Source organism: Gorilla gorilla, chromosome 2 (assembly GCF_029281585.2).
Source record: "Gorilla gorilla gorilla isolate KB3781 chromosome 2, NHGRI_mGorGor1-v2.1_pri, whole genome shotgun sequence".
Classification (NCBI taxonomy): domain Eukaryota; kingdom Metazoa; phylum Chordata; class Mammalia; order Primates; family Hominidae; genus Gorilla; species Gorilla gorilla.
The window spans coordinates 95,464,725-95,482,256 of record NC_086017.1 but is presented as its reverse complement, the minus strand read 5'-3'; the positions used below and the strand labels follow the sequence as shown (position 1 = coordinate 95,482,256).

Sequence of the window (17,532 nt, the reverse complement as noted above, 5' to 3'; positions counted from 1 at the left end):
CTTCTTGCTTTCCGGAATAATAATGATTTTTGAGACTTTTTAGCAAATTAAAAACTTTAAAAATATTAACAACTGTTATTAAAATCCATATGTGGTTCATGTATATATATATATACACATTTTAAACTTTTACATATGCAGATCAGAATACATAATTAGATAACCCTTTTAATTAAAATGTGGAAACACAATATATATGTACACACAAATATCTGCATTGAACTCCAATGTCAATCCCTTCGGGAAAAAATAAAGAAGATAAAAATTGAAGTTATCAGTGACAAGTAAGGTACAAACCAACTTACTATGTTTTTGTCTGTCTCCTTTTTTCTGTGAAACAATAGCAACAGAAAATGTCAAGAAATAGATAAAACGAATCTTCGTTTTGATACTTAGTGCCACCATAATATTGATTAAACAGAAAGGGAATTGAATGCTGTATTTACTTGTGTAATTGCTGCCCTTTTCTTTCTTGCTCTGTAAGCTGCGCGATTCAAATTAACCTATACAAAAATCTACAGACAGCAATTACTCAATAGTGAACAATATGTGAGTAACTATGGTAAATGAAGCAAAACACAGTACTGTACATATCAGTAAAGCACAAATAATGTGCTGAATTGTAAATTCTGAAGTAGAGATGAAAAGGAAAAGATTCAGGACCATCAGGTGTAGGTAATCAGTTTTCATGTACATTTGTAGGACATGTGGCAAACTTACCAGAAAAGAATAATTTTTAGTAATCAACACTCAACTTGATATGGAGCATAAGAGAGTAAATGTTTCCCATCCTTCTTTGGCTTTGAAAACTGATTCTTCTGCATGAATTAATTTCTACACGTTAAATAATTAATTTGAAGAGATGACAACCATAATTTAAATTCATTCCTAAATATTGCCTACACTCTTAAAAATAGAAACACTTGTATACAGAAATACATTAAAGCAACAAGCAATAAATGATGATCATTTTTAACACTAACTGCTCCATTTTTAACAACAGGAATAAATACAAAATTAGGGTATATAATAACAAAGAATGTACTGAAAGCAGGCAGACCTCCAGGAGGTAAAATCCACTAACATTCCCTGGCTCTGCCTGTCTTGCAGCCTAAAATTCTTCAATGATGCATACCCCTTTTCTCAAAATCACATTATAGCATCTCATTTTCACCTCAGTTCTAAAATTCCTTTAATCACTAAGTTTAAAATATTAATAGACATTCATACTGTGCTTTGGGTGAAGACTGTATTTTCTGCTATTTAAATAAGAATAAAAATTATGCATCCCCATTATTGCTATGGCAAGTGAATTTTTGTGAAACCAAAGCTGTTAGGAGGTCAGTGGTTCACAGAACTCCCACTCAATTTTTACCTTGTCTTAAAACAAAAATTGAAACACAAATACAACACTTATTTTATAAGATAACATAGGTACAATGAGCATCAGCTCTTATGAACTGAAAAAGTCGTATTTATCACATTCTGAGTCATCCTTATATTTAACCGTATCTTTAATATTATCTTCTATGTTTTCTTTGTTTAAAGTAAGCACTCAGTAATGTGATTAACAGAATGTGTTTTATGGCTGTCTTTATCAAGGCATAGAGATTTTTTGTTTCACATTTTTAATACTTTGTCTTGGTTTGAGTCCATTCATTACAATTTCATACTGAAAACCTGGAAGAAAAAAATATGCCCTGATTTTGCCATGGAGCATATTATGTGTTTTGCTCCAGAGGAGTAGTTTGGGCTATACATTTTTTCCCCCATGGGACATACAAATAGAAATTCTACAAATTTCATCATAATTTCACCACATGTTCTCTATGGAAATTACATAAGTTACCTATGCCCCATTTTTCATTTTCTCGTGCATTCTTTTCTAAGACGAAAGGTAGAACTAAATATAACATATATTTTACAGATCAATGACTGTGACACATATTTCAGAAAATACTATCCACCTACAGATGGGTAAGTAGATGCATCTATAAAGTAAAGAGGATATTAGAAGTTACTTGTAATTTTAGTGCAGCAAAAGTTTGAGAGAAAATCGAGTATCAGTGTAAACATGTAGAATGGCAAGCAGTTTTTCTCCCCTTCACTGCTTTCTTCTAAAAAGATTCCGGGAAGAAAACTTGGCGCTAACTGTAACTTGGTCCTAAGTGTCATAACTGGAATCTCTCCCCACTGTGAAAACCTTTTAATCCCTTGAAGCTTTGGCAAAGTTTGTTATCAACTTTTTGGTTAAATATGTGGTTTTTCAAACTGTTCCTAAGGCGAAAAACACTAGTACATCTCCTACAAGCTTGTCAGAAATACAAATTCATAAACCCTGCCCCTGACCTACGGAATCAGAATGCCCGTGGATGCAGAATATCAGAAATCTGGCTTTGAAAAAACTCTCCAGGTGATTCTGAAGCACACCAAAGTTTGAAAACCATTGATTTAGTAGATACTAAGTTTAATGATAAAAAGGCAGGTTTATTATTAGTAGTTGTAGTTATACTTGTCATATTTCTATAACAAGGCCTAAGATACTTTTTGCAGTTACACAATACATATGAAAAATAAGGAAAAAAATCTAGGTGGCAACTGTCCTAATATGATAGAAGTTTGTAGGAGTAGGGAGAAGAGAAAAATGGATCTCTTTATTCCATCTAGCTTAAGCTTCTTTTATGCAAGCTTCTAACATACAAAAACAAAGATGGTCTCTCAAACATGGTTTTATAGAATATGTGTAACCCAAGAATAGCAGCACATATTCGTGGTTCACATCTTTCACTGCATTTTTTTTTTTTTTTTTTTTTTTTGAGACGGAGTCTTGCTCTGTCGCCCAGGCTGGAGTGCAGTGGCGCAATCTCCGCTCACTGCAAGCTCCGTCCCCCGGGTTCACGCCATTCTCCTGTCTCAGCCTCCTGAGTAGCTGGGACTACAGGCGCCCGCCACCACGCCCAGCTAATTTTTTTTTGTATTTTTAGTAGAGACGGGGTTTCAACGTGTTAGCCAGGATGGTCTCGATCTCCTGACCTCTTGATCCACCCATCTCGGCCTCCCAAAGTGCTGGGATTACAGGCGTGAGCCACCACTCCCGGCCCTCACTGCATGTTTTATTCAAAGAATGTGGTCAATGTTGTGCGATGAGTGGTTAGTCTAAATGAGTTAGACCAGTCTGGACAATGTGGAAATATGAATATTCATAACTTAGGGCAGTTTAAACCAGCAGGCCACAAAATTGCTGAGTGTACTTATTTGGGCTCTCTTTGAACTTTCTGTTCCTAACCCTTCTCATTTTTTTTTCCCTCTCAAAATGAACCAAACAAGCTTTAAAAATTAGAAAGGTAGGTCAAATATAGCCATAATATTGAGAAAAAGTATAGATGGATAAACTACATTTAACTACTATAATTAAATGGTTACTATCTTCACTTCTAAATTATCAGAAAAGAAACTGCTTTCTGTGACCACTTCATAATGCCCAGCTCCCATTGCAAATATTAACTTGAAGGAAATGAGAGTGAAGTATAAACGTAAAATCTGAGTTTATTTATTTTGTTACTCTATTTATGAATGTTTCAATTGACACAAGAATTATTCAACTTTTTGGAGATTTTAACAATTTACCTATTTTTCTTTTAAATAAAATGTGATTTAGAAAGCATGATACACCTAAAAAATATAATGTAACTAAGAGAAACATAAAACGTTATTGCATTCATTAGTTGTTGGATGAAACCTTGAACTATAATAGACCTTGGAACATTTGCCATAAGAAATTTAAGTAACATTTGCCTGTCTTATTTTTTTTAATTAACAGGCTTTATTTTTTGAGCAGCTTTAGGTTAATAGAAAAATTGAGCCAAAAGTAGAATTCTTATGTCATCTCTTAGCCCCACCAAGTTTCTCCTATTAATAGCTTGCATTACTGTGATATAGTTGTTATATCTGAGGGACCAAAATTTATATATTATTATTAACTAAAATTCATAGTTTACATTAGGGTTCACTTTTTGTCTTGTAAATTCTACGGATTTTGTATAATGATAGGTAGCTACCATTACTTTATTATACAGAATAACTTCACTGCACTAAATATTTCCTGGACTGGCATAATTTTAATTTATATTATACTGGTAAAGACAGTTCAAAATCAGTTTAGGAAAGGCATAAGAGATGTTTGAGGCTTGATATTTACTCAAAAAAAATGTTTATAATAAAACTTGTATTTATTATTTGAAAATATATAACCGTGTGGTATAGCTTTGGTTCCAGTACCTTGCTACTCAAAGTATGTCTAAGGAACCAGCAACATTGATACTTATACTTCCTAGAAGCTTGTCAAAATTGCAGCATCTCAGGTCCATCATAGACCTTCTAAATATGAACTTTCATTTGACCAAGATCCCTAGGTTATTCTTGGCAAATTAAAATTTAAAAGCACTGCTCTAGACCAGCACAGTATCTGGCCTTGTACTTATAGAATATTAGAGTTTAAGGGAGTTCAGAAGTAATCTAGTCCAACTTCTCTGACTTTTGATTGAAGAATCTATATAAGACCTTTATACCCTTAAAGTTTTTTGAAGATAATAACCAGGTCATCTTTCTTGCTATAAATAGCACCTGCCTGGTAACTTCCAGCAACCGTTAGTTTAAAATAATTAAACAGGTATGTGATAGATGGATAAAAGTTGCATGGCTAACTAATCTAAAAGCTAGTAATAGAATCCCCACCTCTTTTAACCATTCTATTCTGCCTACATTTGATTAGGTCTTGTGACTTTCTTAACATAGATTGGTGACATCGTTTAAAATATAGACAATTGAAAACACCACAGAAGAGCCAAGTACTGGTGTTGGGCCTCGTTTCGTGTTTGAATATGAGTGAGTTGTGTGCAGGTTGCATTTCAGGAGGTGGTGATAGCAGTAGCATAGAAACTGGAGTATAAATGAACAAGTATAAAACAAACTTCAGGATTTCCAGACAGGATTTTGTAGAGTAAATTTAGTAAATTTCCAAATCGGTTTTGTCTAAATACTCTATGCAATAAGAAATAGCTAGAAAGAAATAAATGGGTACAAAATGTAACTCCATATGACTTACAAATTTAAAACCCAAAGCTTTACTGTTTTTTAATCCTTACTGCATTTTATAAAGTTTTTTTATAAGCTCTTCAATTAGCTACATAATTGAACATTTTTCTACATGTTAGGATATAATCATCTCATGCTGAATCTCAAATTTGACATGCATATCACAGATTTTCATAATCAGATACTTTATTTGAATAAAGCACAATTGAAAAGTAAAGCTGAGATAGTCAAAAGTAAAGATTCAACCTATTTTTTACTATTCTCATTAAGATCCACATAGCATAGTCAAGATAATGAGACAGAGATATAGGACTTTTCCCTGATACAATTATTTAGCTCCAGAATTGTTAATTGATGATAGTTTTAAGAACCATATACCTCTTCCTAATATCCATATTTCATACATATGTGTATACATATAGATTTATAATGTGATACATATCATGTACTAGAAGAAACAAATTTTTGCAGGCATACTTTTGTGAAATTTTTTCGTATTCCAGGCTTGTCCCTAGTCCCCACACAATTTATCTTGGTTGCTGTAAACGGCACTCTGGCTTCTTTGTTCTCATTGCTTCTTTGGAGTGGGGGCGTTAGGGACAAAGCAGCGTCCTCAACATAAATGGCAATTTAAGATCACTTCTAAAATGCATAGGGCAAGTTCAAAAGCCCTTTTCTGTTGTATAAATCATTGTGATATGTAAATTTTTTACGTTTTCTAATATCCCTTGAAAATGTAAACATATTATTCTTTATTTCAAAGGATCTCAGGTCTTCTGCCACTAACAGTATCTAAACTTTTAACTAAAAGATCTTGTTATTGTAAAAATAAATATAATTGTCTTTGATTATCTTTGTGTGAAAGGCCATCATCAAAAGAATAAGAAAGATCAGTAATTAGGATATTTTAAAATATATCAGTCCTTACTGTAAATAGACTACCTCCCTCTAATATCAAAAACTCCGGAAACAGGGTTTGTTGGGTTATTTACTTTTAAACATCTGAGCTTTATTCACATAACAAAAGAATACAATTTTATTTTGTAGCATAAGGCTCATCTAGCTATTTTATAGAAAAATATTGGAAAAGTTAAATTTTTAACAAAGAAATGTTTTGGTATAAAACATCAATATTTTTGATGATTATCTGTCCTCTGGGGAGTTCTATTTTAATTCCTTAGCTTCTAAATTGCATTGGCATTACTATGATGTTGCTTAATCTAGCATGAAATGTCACAATAAATAATATATTATACACTGCTCCCCCCACAAATTTGCAATAATTTAATATTCTTGTTGCTTTATCCCTAAGAGAAAGTATAATATATTTATGTATGATGCTGACAACACAACTCTCCCTTACAAGCTTTGATCCTACTGCAGATGAGTTTTAAGTCCCTTATTTGTATACAAATCATAACTTTCAAATCAATGCATGACGCAAAAATTTTGTTTGAAGTACATAGTTTGTATTCACAAATGCAATTAATAGCTCTCGTGAACTTGTGCTATAAAATGTGCAATGTTAGGAAAATCTTGTAAAGTGCATTTACATTTCTTTTCAAGTATACTACTGCTAATTTCACATGCAATCCAGAGGAAAACTACCTGAAGAATCCATATAAAACGGTTGTTTTTTATCAACTGTTTTATCTTGTCATTTCATTTGTAGAGACAAAGAACATTAGGGCAACGGTTTACTTAGATCTTTTTCTCATTGAACTCACTATTTCTAGGCTAGTTTTTTTTTTTTGGCAAAAGCTGGCACTATTCGTACTTTCATCAGAATCACTTTGAGTGTATATTAAAAATGAAAATGCAAATTATTAAACCCACTTAGACTTCTTTGATCAGAATTCCCGAGTAGGGGAACCTGGAAATATATTTAAACCAACTCATGGCAATTCTTAGGTCCACGAAATTTGAGAACTATAGTCTTAGAATTTATAAGTAAATGCTTATTAAATATTTTGTGCCAAATATGTCTTTCTGTATTTTCTGAAGATACAAAGTTTAAGCAAATTATTTACATATATACAGTTAAATACAAGCATTATAGTGGAGGCAACGCTTTACATAGCAAAGTCTCAGCGGTTTAGAATAAGCTTCTTTAGAATTATTTTTCATACCAAACTGCCTGGTCACATGGCGGAGGCATTTGCACTTTAAAAGTTTCTTTCCATTTTGCATGATTTATTTTTTTAAACTAAAAATCTTATGAACAATTTACCATTTTTCAGGCTAATAATAAGAATTTCAGCTGAAGAGTCAAAAGTCTCTCATATATAAACTAGATACTTTATGCTTGAAGGAGAAATAACATTTTCACTCCACCCTTTCCAGCATAACACATAGGCAGAAAGAGGGAAGTTTCAGAAATTTCCAAGATATGTCAGTCAATGTAAAGTAAAGTTTGAATGGAAATGTAAAAAGCTTGAGGTGGTTACAAAAATCCTTGGGGGAGCTGGTAAAGTGCTTATTAGAATAATCAGCTTAAAAATTCCTTGATAAGAATGTAAATTGAAAGTTTCCCCTGGATTGCTTAGCCAGCAGAAAAAAACTGAAACTGGGGGATTGAACACTAATCATTTAGGTAGAAAAATAAAATAAATGTTAAAAAAAATCAACTTGTATTGGTTGAAAGAGAGAGAGAGGAAAGGAAACCTAAAATGAAGTTGGTGCTTCCACCCCCAAACTCCAGTTCCACTAATAATAAACATTTTACTGTGCATGTCAAAACTACATACTTGTTATGACCATTTAAAGGACACACTACATGTTTCTAAAATGTTATTTCTCTCGATTATTTTTTTCTTCCTTATGAAAGATTTACATAAATTTCTGCAGTCTAGTTTTGCTTATTATTGTCTCTTTTTGGAGTCTTTGGTTTTGTTAAAGACGATTTTGCTAATTAACTGAGGAATTATAAACAGAAGAGATACCGTAAAGAACAGTGTTTGATCAACTATGATCACACATTAATGTCACAAATAAATTAATTCATCAGGCCGGGCATGGTGGTGCACCCTTGTAATCCCAGAACTTTGGGAGACTGAGGCAGGTGGATTACAAGGTCAGGAGTTTGAGACCAGCCTGACCAACATGGTGAAACCCTGTATTTACTAAAAACACAAAAATTAGCTGAGCGTGGTGACACAGGCCTATAATCCCAGCTACTCAGGAGGCTGAGGAAGAAGAATAGCTTGAACCCTGGAGGCAGAGGTTGCAGTGGGCCCAGATCCCACCACTGCACTACAGCCTGGGCAACACAGAGAGACTCTGTCTCAAAAAAAAAAAATTAAAATAGCTAGCCAGTTTTCTAGCTAGCACTTAAAGCTGTGAGACACAGAATTGTGTTTCTATACTGATACTGTTTACATCTGTATCCCCGCCCAAATTTATGTCAAATTGTAATCCCCAATATTGGAGGTGGGGCTTGGTGGAAGGTGATTGGATCATGAGGGTGGATTTCCCTCTGTGCTGCTCTTGTGATAGTGTGTGAGTACTCACAAGATCCGACTGCTTAAAAGTTTTGGCTCCCCGCCGCCCTCTCTTTCTCGTGCTCAGCCCTTGTAGACGTTCCTGCTTCCCCTTCCCCTTCTGCCATGATTGTAAGTTTCCTGAGGCCTTCTCAGAAGCCACTATGCTTCTTCTACAGCCTGCAGAACCATGAGCCAAATAAACCTCTTTTCTTATAGATTACCCAGTTTCAGGTATTTCTTTATAGCAGTATGAGAAGAGATCAGTACATATATCAGCATGCATGCATCAAATGGAAGCCCCTCTACCAATGCTTTCACTATTTTTCCCCACTTTATTTCCTTTCAGGTGTACTTTTCTTCATTTTAGTGATATGCACAAAGGAAAATATGTTTGTTTCTGAATGTGTACCTATATAATGTATATGTGTACTGAAAAAAGTGAATTGTTATTGTTAATAAACTGTGAAGAAAATTTGTACTGGGTCAGAAAGCTTCCAGTGTATTCTTTTTTTTTTTTTTTTTTTTTTTTTTTTTGAGACGGAGTCTTGCTGTCGCCCAGGCTGGAGTGCAGTGGTGCAATCTCGGCTCACTGCAAGCTCCGCCTTCCGGGTTCACACCATTCTCCTGCCTCAGCCTCCCGCATAGCTGGGACTACAGGCGCCCGCCACCTCGCCTGGCTAACTTTTTGTATTTTTAGTAGAGACAGGGTTTCACCGTGTTAGCCAGGATGGTCTAGATCTCCTGACCTCGTGATCCGCCCGCCTCGGCCTCCCAATGACTTCTCAAATGGCTATTTTTAAAATCAGCATTTTAATAAGGAAAATTCATAACTGTCCTAAAGCCCATGACTACATATTTTCAAATTATACATAATTGTAGTGTGATGCATTTTGCTAATTTTCTGTACTATGTTACCTTAAGCAAGTTTCTTACTTTCTATTAATCCCATTTTTAAAATTGTGCATTATTCTTTTTGTTTTATTTTTAATAGGATGATAATTTTGTAGCAAAGGATACTCTTAATCTTTATTAGCGCTCCACTTGTCCCTTTATTAGAGGCTGTATGTATCCAGTTGATGTAACCATGACTTTTCTATTAGTTGGTAATACAAAAGCATGATACAGAAAAAAAAAAAAAAAAAAAAAAAAAAACCCGAATTAGATAGGACCTAGGATACCTTAGTTTTGGTTTTGGCATAAATACAAACTGGTCATAGGCCATCAAGAGAATTCACCTTACAGCTTTTATTGGTGACCTTCTGTCCCAAAAAACTGTAATTGTAAATTTCTACAGTTAAGTTACTATATATTGTCAATTTTCACTTATTTGGCAATAGAACTAATTATTATAACAAAACACATTAGAAATAGTGAAATATTATTTATAGATATTGTCCCAGGCATTATCTCATATACTTTTTACAGTAATCCATTTGAGAGATAAGTAAATTGAGATTCAATACATATCAAGAAAATTACCCATGATCCACATTTCCAATAACATTATCCTGATTCTAACTTCTATATATGTGTAAGGCTTTTCAAAGAAATTATGATGTGGGCCCGGCATGTTGGCTCACTCCTTTAATCCCAAAACTTTGGTCCGCCAAAGTGTGGGCAGATCACTTGAGGTCAGGAGTTCAAGACCAGTCTGGCCAACATGGCTAAACCTGGTCTCTACTGAAAATATAAAAAATAGCTGGGCATGGTGGCATATGGTTGTAATCACAGCGACTTGGGAGGTTGAGGCAGAAGGATAGCTTGAACCTGGGAGGCAGAGGTTGCAGTGAGCTGAGATCACTCCAGCTTGGGTGAAAGATTGAGACTCCATCTCAAAAAAATAAAACAAAATTATGATATGACATCATTCTTGAAATGATGCTTTTAATCTAAATTTGGTGGCGTAACAAACTCCTCAGATCCCATTTTGCATAACTTCTCAACTCTGTCTTTCGTAAGGTCAATTTGTTAGCTTGAAATAAACCTTGGTGGTGTTTTTAAACCATGGAAACTGGGTAATCCAACAAATTAGAGCCTCCTCTACCCTTCAGAAAACCAGTTCCTAGTCATTTACCAACATTTGGGTTTGGTATAAACTATGATTGTTACCCTGTTCAGTAGGGAAATCTATGACATTTTTATCAAATATATTTTAATACTAATCCACGATTTGGTAATCACTTTCTCCGTAAAGAATCATCCCACTTATTTAAATGGGTGTATTTTTAATCAATTAATTAATAAACTGAAGTATACTGCACTTTCATTAATCTTCATTTAAAATGTTACTAGCACTATAAAAGTTATAAAATTTGAAATTTTTATTAACATTTAACTCAGCAGGTGAAGTGCACAAGGTTTGTTGGGATTTTCAGTCATGTTCATGAATGCTACTGCGGCTCAGTACAAATCCATCTTTCTCTAGTCCTGTGTTAGCTTCCTAAGCCTTTATATACTCTAATAAGACCCCTAGAGTAACCTCTTTTCTGAAGTCATATTGCTTTTTCACTCTAACAGCCACCACACAATAGATCAGTTTACAACAGCATGTCTTCATGGTACCACGTCAAACTCTATATATAACCTACAGTAACACATTTTCAAAGACAGAATGCATTTTGGTACTTCAGAGTGCACTAGTCAAAGTATGGCTTAAATACTTATTCTTTCTATTGAAAAACGACACCTTTGCATCCTTTGCATAGGATGTTGTTAATCGGGTTATTGGCCTACCCAATTTTGTCTACCATTAGATGTAAACTATTCCACCAGTCCTCACATAGGTCACTGGATCTCTTGTTTGAGGCTGTCCATCCATTGTGGTTGTGCCTCTTTCTTTTTCTACCTAATTTAGACTCTTCTTCAGCAGAGTCATTATAACTCTCCTGCACACTTATTTATTTTCTGTCACTATCACCTACAAAGAGCTTTCAGTGGTGATGCACTTCAGTGTCCCTAAAACATTTTGTTTCCTCTTTTCACTCCAAATTGCCTTTAGCCAATAACTTGCTGTAGCTTAAAGTATTCTGCTCTAAAAGGAGTTTAACTCTTTTTAACTGTTTCGGCAAAACTCAGACCTCATGTAATTTTACTAGCTTGTTTAATCCAATTCTTTCTATTTTAAAGCCAAATCCTTTTTAAAAAAATCCACAATTACAGTAGAAAATATCAAATTATAGAAGAGATAGATCTTAGTGCCTATACAAATTACACACAAATGGCAAATATGGTCAGAATGAGCTGCACAAGAAAAATCAGCACGTAATATACAAAAAAGGAAAAGGAGAGATAGGTTTAACATGGAAATGAGTTGATAATTTGGTATAATGCTCAAGAGTGCATTTACCTAATAGTCTCCCTAATGCTAGAGGAACACTAGATTAGTTTAGCATGACTCTGGCATAAACATTCTCTAAAAGTCATGCAATAAGAATTAAAATTCACAAGTCTTGGGATATGATATGCCTTAGTGGCGATATGCATATGAATACAAACACTTATATAAGGAATTATTTTAACTAGGATTTGAAATGAGAAAATAAATTGAAATAGCTCTGTTCTACATTTTCTAACTGCTGGACCAAACTTGGCAGCCTGTATTCCTTTCTTCCTTTATGTATCAAGAACTGATGATTAACCAGGGAGGATGCAAAGAGAAGGAATCATCAGGCAGGAAGCAGAAAAGGTATAACTATAGAGAATACTCAAGAGTTGTCAGTAAGGCAGAATTTGAATGTAAATCTGTTCAGGAAATGAAAGCAGATGTCAATATTAACAGATTTCTGTACTTTCAAACCTACCATCCACTCTTGATTTTAAGTTTTTTTCCTGAAATATAGTTGTTTCAGGTAGAAAATTTGGGACCATCTAACTTCTGCTATACTTACATCTTTCACATCTAGTGACAGGGTTCAATCAATTCAATGTTATAAATACGTCTTCATTCAATTTTAGTGCCTTCATTAAAAGTGCCTTTATCGTCTTTAATCCAAGTTAAGACAGCAGTCTACTAACAGGTCTCCTGCCTCCATTGCCTTCCCTTGCTATTATCCTCCTCCAGTACGCTTTCAAAATTAGCCCTTTAAAATTCACGTCGGATCATATGACTTTCTATTTAATGTCCTTGGTGATTCATTATCTGTGGCAATATAAAATTTGAATTTCCTGGTATAGCACAGAAAGCTCTTCACAACATGGCACCTGACTATATCTCTGCATTTTTACCCTTAGTCAACTGGCAAACTTCTTAGTATTCCTTAAGACTCAACTCAAATATCCCTTTATTTGATCTCAGTACTTAATATGATGCTGACCAGAAAAATTCCCATTTTATTTTCTCCGTTTCCCTAAATATAATCTCATAATATTAGCTATACTCTTCTTTTGGAAGACGATAAAGAGCATTTGGGATTTAGTGTATATACAAATTACACAAAAAGGCAAGTACATTGGAATGAGCTGTATGAGAAAAATCAGCACATAATACACAAAAAGGGAAAGAAGAGATAGGTTTAAAATGGAAATGAGTTGAAAATCTGGAATAATGTTTAAGGATCCATTTACATTAAAGTCTCCCAAACGCTAGAAGAACACTGGATTCATTTGGCATGACTCTGGCATAAATGTAAGTAAACCACAATGAAGTGAAGTATTTCAATACCGAGAATGTAGTGAAATATTTGTCTTAAAATGTCAAAAGGACTTCCGGAGAGCTTGCAAACATTAAATTGCCATAATGTAGTTTTTTTTAGATTAAGCCACAAACTGTGTGTTAGTTTATAAGAGAAAGTGACACATTGGCTTTAATATTTTGTCCTTGTTTATTTGTAAACTTTATGGAAAGATTATTGTATTTTTTACTTCTCCAAATAAGACTATGGTGGCATCTAAGTGAAAATGGTACTTCTTCAAGGAGTTTTCAAATATGTTTGCTCCTTCATATGTGAGGGAAAATTAAAAAGAAAAAGCACATGTCCTTAAGTTACAAAAGAAGGCCTAGCCCCCACTGCAGAGAGAGCATCTCCGACTTTAGTGCACTGCTCAGAACAAGAGGGATATCTCTGTCACTTAGATAGCAGTTATGTGTTTACATTTTTGACACTAGGGATTGTGGGAAATCTAACTCATTGGGTGGCAAAAAATAGAACATATCTCTATAGTTTGTATGGTAGTTACTACGCAATTTCACTCCTTCTGCTTTTGCAACACCAAAACTTAACGAATTCTGAAGTTTTAGAACAACTGGTTCATGCAAGATACCCAGAGTTTCGAAAAAATTAATTTTTCATCCATTCCAGAATTAGATTAGTCATCTTCAATTATTACCTACCTGGCTTTTATGTTCATGCTCCTATGCATTTATTATTCATCAAATTGGACACTTATTTTTTAGTCTTTTCTTCTATGTACATGTAAGTCCACACATACCTACATTTACTGCACTGAATCCTTCCATTCTCTTTAGAAATGTGTTGTCTCATTCATCTGGAAGAAAATATTTCTGAACTACTATCCACCCTTGCCTTTACCTCAAAAATTTCCAAAGCACAATCTTTTCTTGCTATCTATACTTCAATGTTTCAGTTTCACACTTCAATTCTAGTATCTTATTTTTTAAATAAAATTATTGCTGATTAAGTCCGTTTTTTTTCTTCTTCTTTTTTTTTTTTTGGTTTTGTTTTGTTTTGTTTAAAGAGGCAGGATCTTGCCCTATTGCTCACTGCAGTCTGGGGCTTCCAGGCTCAAGCACAATCAAGCAATCCTTCCACCTCAGCCTCCCAAGTAGCTAGGACTGCAGGCACACACCATCATGCCAGGCTAGTTTTTGTTTGTTTGTTTGCTTTGTTTTGTTTTTCATTTTTGTAGAATCAGGGTCTCACTATGTTGACCAAGCTCATCTAGAACTCCTGGCCTCAAGCAATCTTCCCAAGTCAGCCTCTCAAAGTGCTGAGATTACAGTTGTGAGCCCCTGCTCCCAGCCTTATTACTCATTAATTCTTCACAATCTTCAGTTTGTGGAAGAGGTACCACTGCTGCTAAATTTCTTCCTAGAAACTACCTAAACATCATGACCCATTAACTTTCCTTCGGAGCAAAAAGTCATGCAGAAATGATTTGGTAAAGAGAACAGAATTGTTTTTAGGAAATTGTGCTTTGGCTTAATTTTGAAAGGTGAAGAAGGGTTTAATAGTAAAAGGTGAGTGAGAGGTTAGGGGGATATTTCAAAATGGTAGAAGTGGTTGTGTAAAAGTTCTGAGAGAAAAGAAACGAGGTATCTACAAAAATCCAAAATAAAGCCAAGGTAAATAGGGTATGGGCAATGAAGAAGAGAATGACAAAACCCAGCCTGTAAGGACAGGAAGGTGCCAAATTTTACAGAGCTCAGGGGACATATTAATTTGGGTCTATATTCTAAAACCAAGAAATCCTTGAATAGTTCTAACTGAGGGCATGACATAATCTCATTTTATTTTGCTTTTGAGTCAGGGTCTTGCTCTGTCACCAAGGCTGGAGTGCAGTGGCGTGATCACAGCTCACTGCAGCCTGGACTTCCCAGGTTCAAGAGATCCTCCCACCTCAGACTTTCCAGTAGCTGGCATCAAACGCATGCACCACCACACCCGTTTAATTTTTTTATTTTTATTTTTTGTAGGAACAAGGTCTTCCTATGCTGCCCAGGCTGGTCTTGAACTCCTGGGCTCAAGGGATCCTCCCACCTCCGCCTTCCAAAGTGAGGCAGCTACGGGCATGACCACTGTACCCTGGTCATATTTTGTCTTTAATTCTTCAAATAATGTCTTATATGTAGAAAGTAAATTGAAGATGGCAAAAGGTGGCATAGAAATACTGTGGTATGACAGGTACGCAACAGTCAAGAGGTGATAGTTCTGGAAAGAAAAAAAAGTGAAAAGAAGCGAACAATATTCAAAAGGTGAAATTGGCAAGCTTTGTGACCGAGTATGAAAAACAAAGAGGTGTCAAGAATGACGTCAAGAGGTGGAGAGGGTAGTTCCATTTTACTAACGCAGAGAATATTGGAGGAAGATCATATTTGGAAGAGAAGATCCTGAGTTGAATCTTAGACATAGAGAGAACTCAACTAAGCAATTAATACATTAAAGAGTGTATGGTTCTGAGGTTTAGCGAAGAGTAATACAAACATGTACAGCAAGGATTATAATTACAGCTAAATATTAAATTTGGTTTTGAGTTTTCCCAGAGTTAAGATTTAAAAACTTCCATACTATATTAAATATTTTGTTGCATTAAGTAAACCTCAAAATGTATAGCAACGGCTATGTAATTTTATAGATTTTTTTTCAAAAAATATTTGTGATGTGTAAAAATATAGTATCTTTTCAGTGAAAGTTTCAGATTTTTAGTAAGTATTCTTCAAACGAATTCCTGGTATTATCTCTTCTCCAATGCAAAGGAAATAATGAAATAGTAAAATAATTTCATAGAGGAATTGAGAAGATGTAATCCAAATATGCTTCATTTTTATAATCAATACAGTAATAGAGTTTAATATATTTAGTGAAATACAAAATTGTCTATTGGTTTGTCTCTAAAACCAAATATTTTAAAGATGTTTTTGCAAGTGATTTTTATAATCCATTTATAGTTAAATTACTTATGAAGGCCTGAAAATTTTTGTCTATATATAATGCTTTATATATTTTACAGTGTTCCATATATATGCATGCATATATCTATGTCTACTTTTATTTACTTTTTATTTTATTTTATTTATTTTATTTTCGTGACAGGGTCTCACGCTGTCACCCAGGCTGGTGTTAGAATATACTATTCTAACAATAATCATATATTATTGGAAGTCAGGAATGTAGAATCTCTTTCTATTTAAAAATTCAGGAGACTTTAAACCACTATGGCACATGTTTATCTATGTAACAAACCTGCACATCCTGCACATGTACTCCAAAACTTAAAATAAAATTAAAATTTAAAAAAAAACTAGGAGCTTTTAAGAAATCCTTGCTCAGAATCAAGGCTTTTTAATTTCTATAGGAACGCTACTTTCATCTTTACTTTTGAGTGAGGTCAACGTTGATCTCAAAAATAAATCTTTGAATTACTTTTGAGTGAGGGCAACCTTGATCACAAAAATAGATCCTTGAATTTGTTAAGGATTTTGAGTCAGAGGAGCAGTATCACAGAGAGCTTAGGGTTTGGCTTGACTAATGAGTTCAAGTTGTTTTTCCGCCACTGATGGGCACCATGAATGGTTACTTCCAATCTCTGGCTCTCAATCTCTCCTGCAGTGTGAGGATAATAGCTATGGTAAGGATAAAGTAAGATAATGATATAAACCTATTCGCACATTGTTAGAAACAGGGTAATGACTCAATTAAATTGCTATTTGTACTATTATCAATCAATAATACTAGGTCAGGTCATCAAAACTGTTCTAGGATACAGAGATTTTGAGTAAATCATAGTTAAGGATTTTCTAAGTATAGTAATATGTAAATATATCCAAATAGGCCTTTCAGGGTGAGCAAGGCAACATTTACCCCAAATAGCTAACTTTTTCTCAAGTTCTTCACAGTATTATGCATTTAAATACTGGAAATTTCTGAACATTTGCACTAATGATTTATCCAACAGTTAGTGACTTCTTAAAATCACTCCTGCTTTCTATTAACTTGTCACATCTGAAGTATATTTTTAACACATCCAATATATCTACCATGAATATAACTGTAAAATAGGAAGGTCTATCTAAACTGCTAAACTGTTTTCATCACTCTATTATTTGTTTTGGTCAAAACCATTTTCCCCACTTTGATTTTGGAAGTAACAAACTTTAAAACACGTGAATTTTAATTCAGATGCTATTCAAAGTAAGCAAACACTCTTTGCACCTGACAGCAAATTTTTTACATTTATAAATATTGCATTAGTAAAACCTCAGGATAATATGAAGACCAAG

General features: G+C 34.2%; 1 protein-coding gene across 4 annotated transcripts in view; it reads right to left on the bottom strand.

The window, feature by feature from the left end:
* The window catches only part of CADM2 (cell adhesion molecule 2), a 1,108,555-nt gene that overhangs the window by 648,281 nt on the left and 442,742 nt on the right, over positions 1-17,532 (bottom strand). The gene's annotated exons all lie outside the window — the stretch shown is intronic.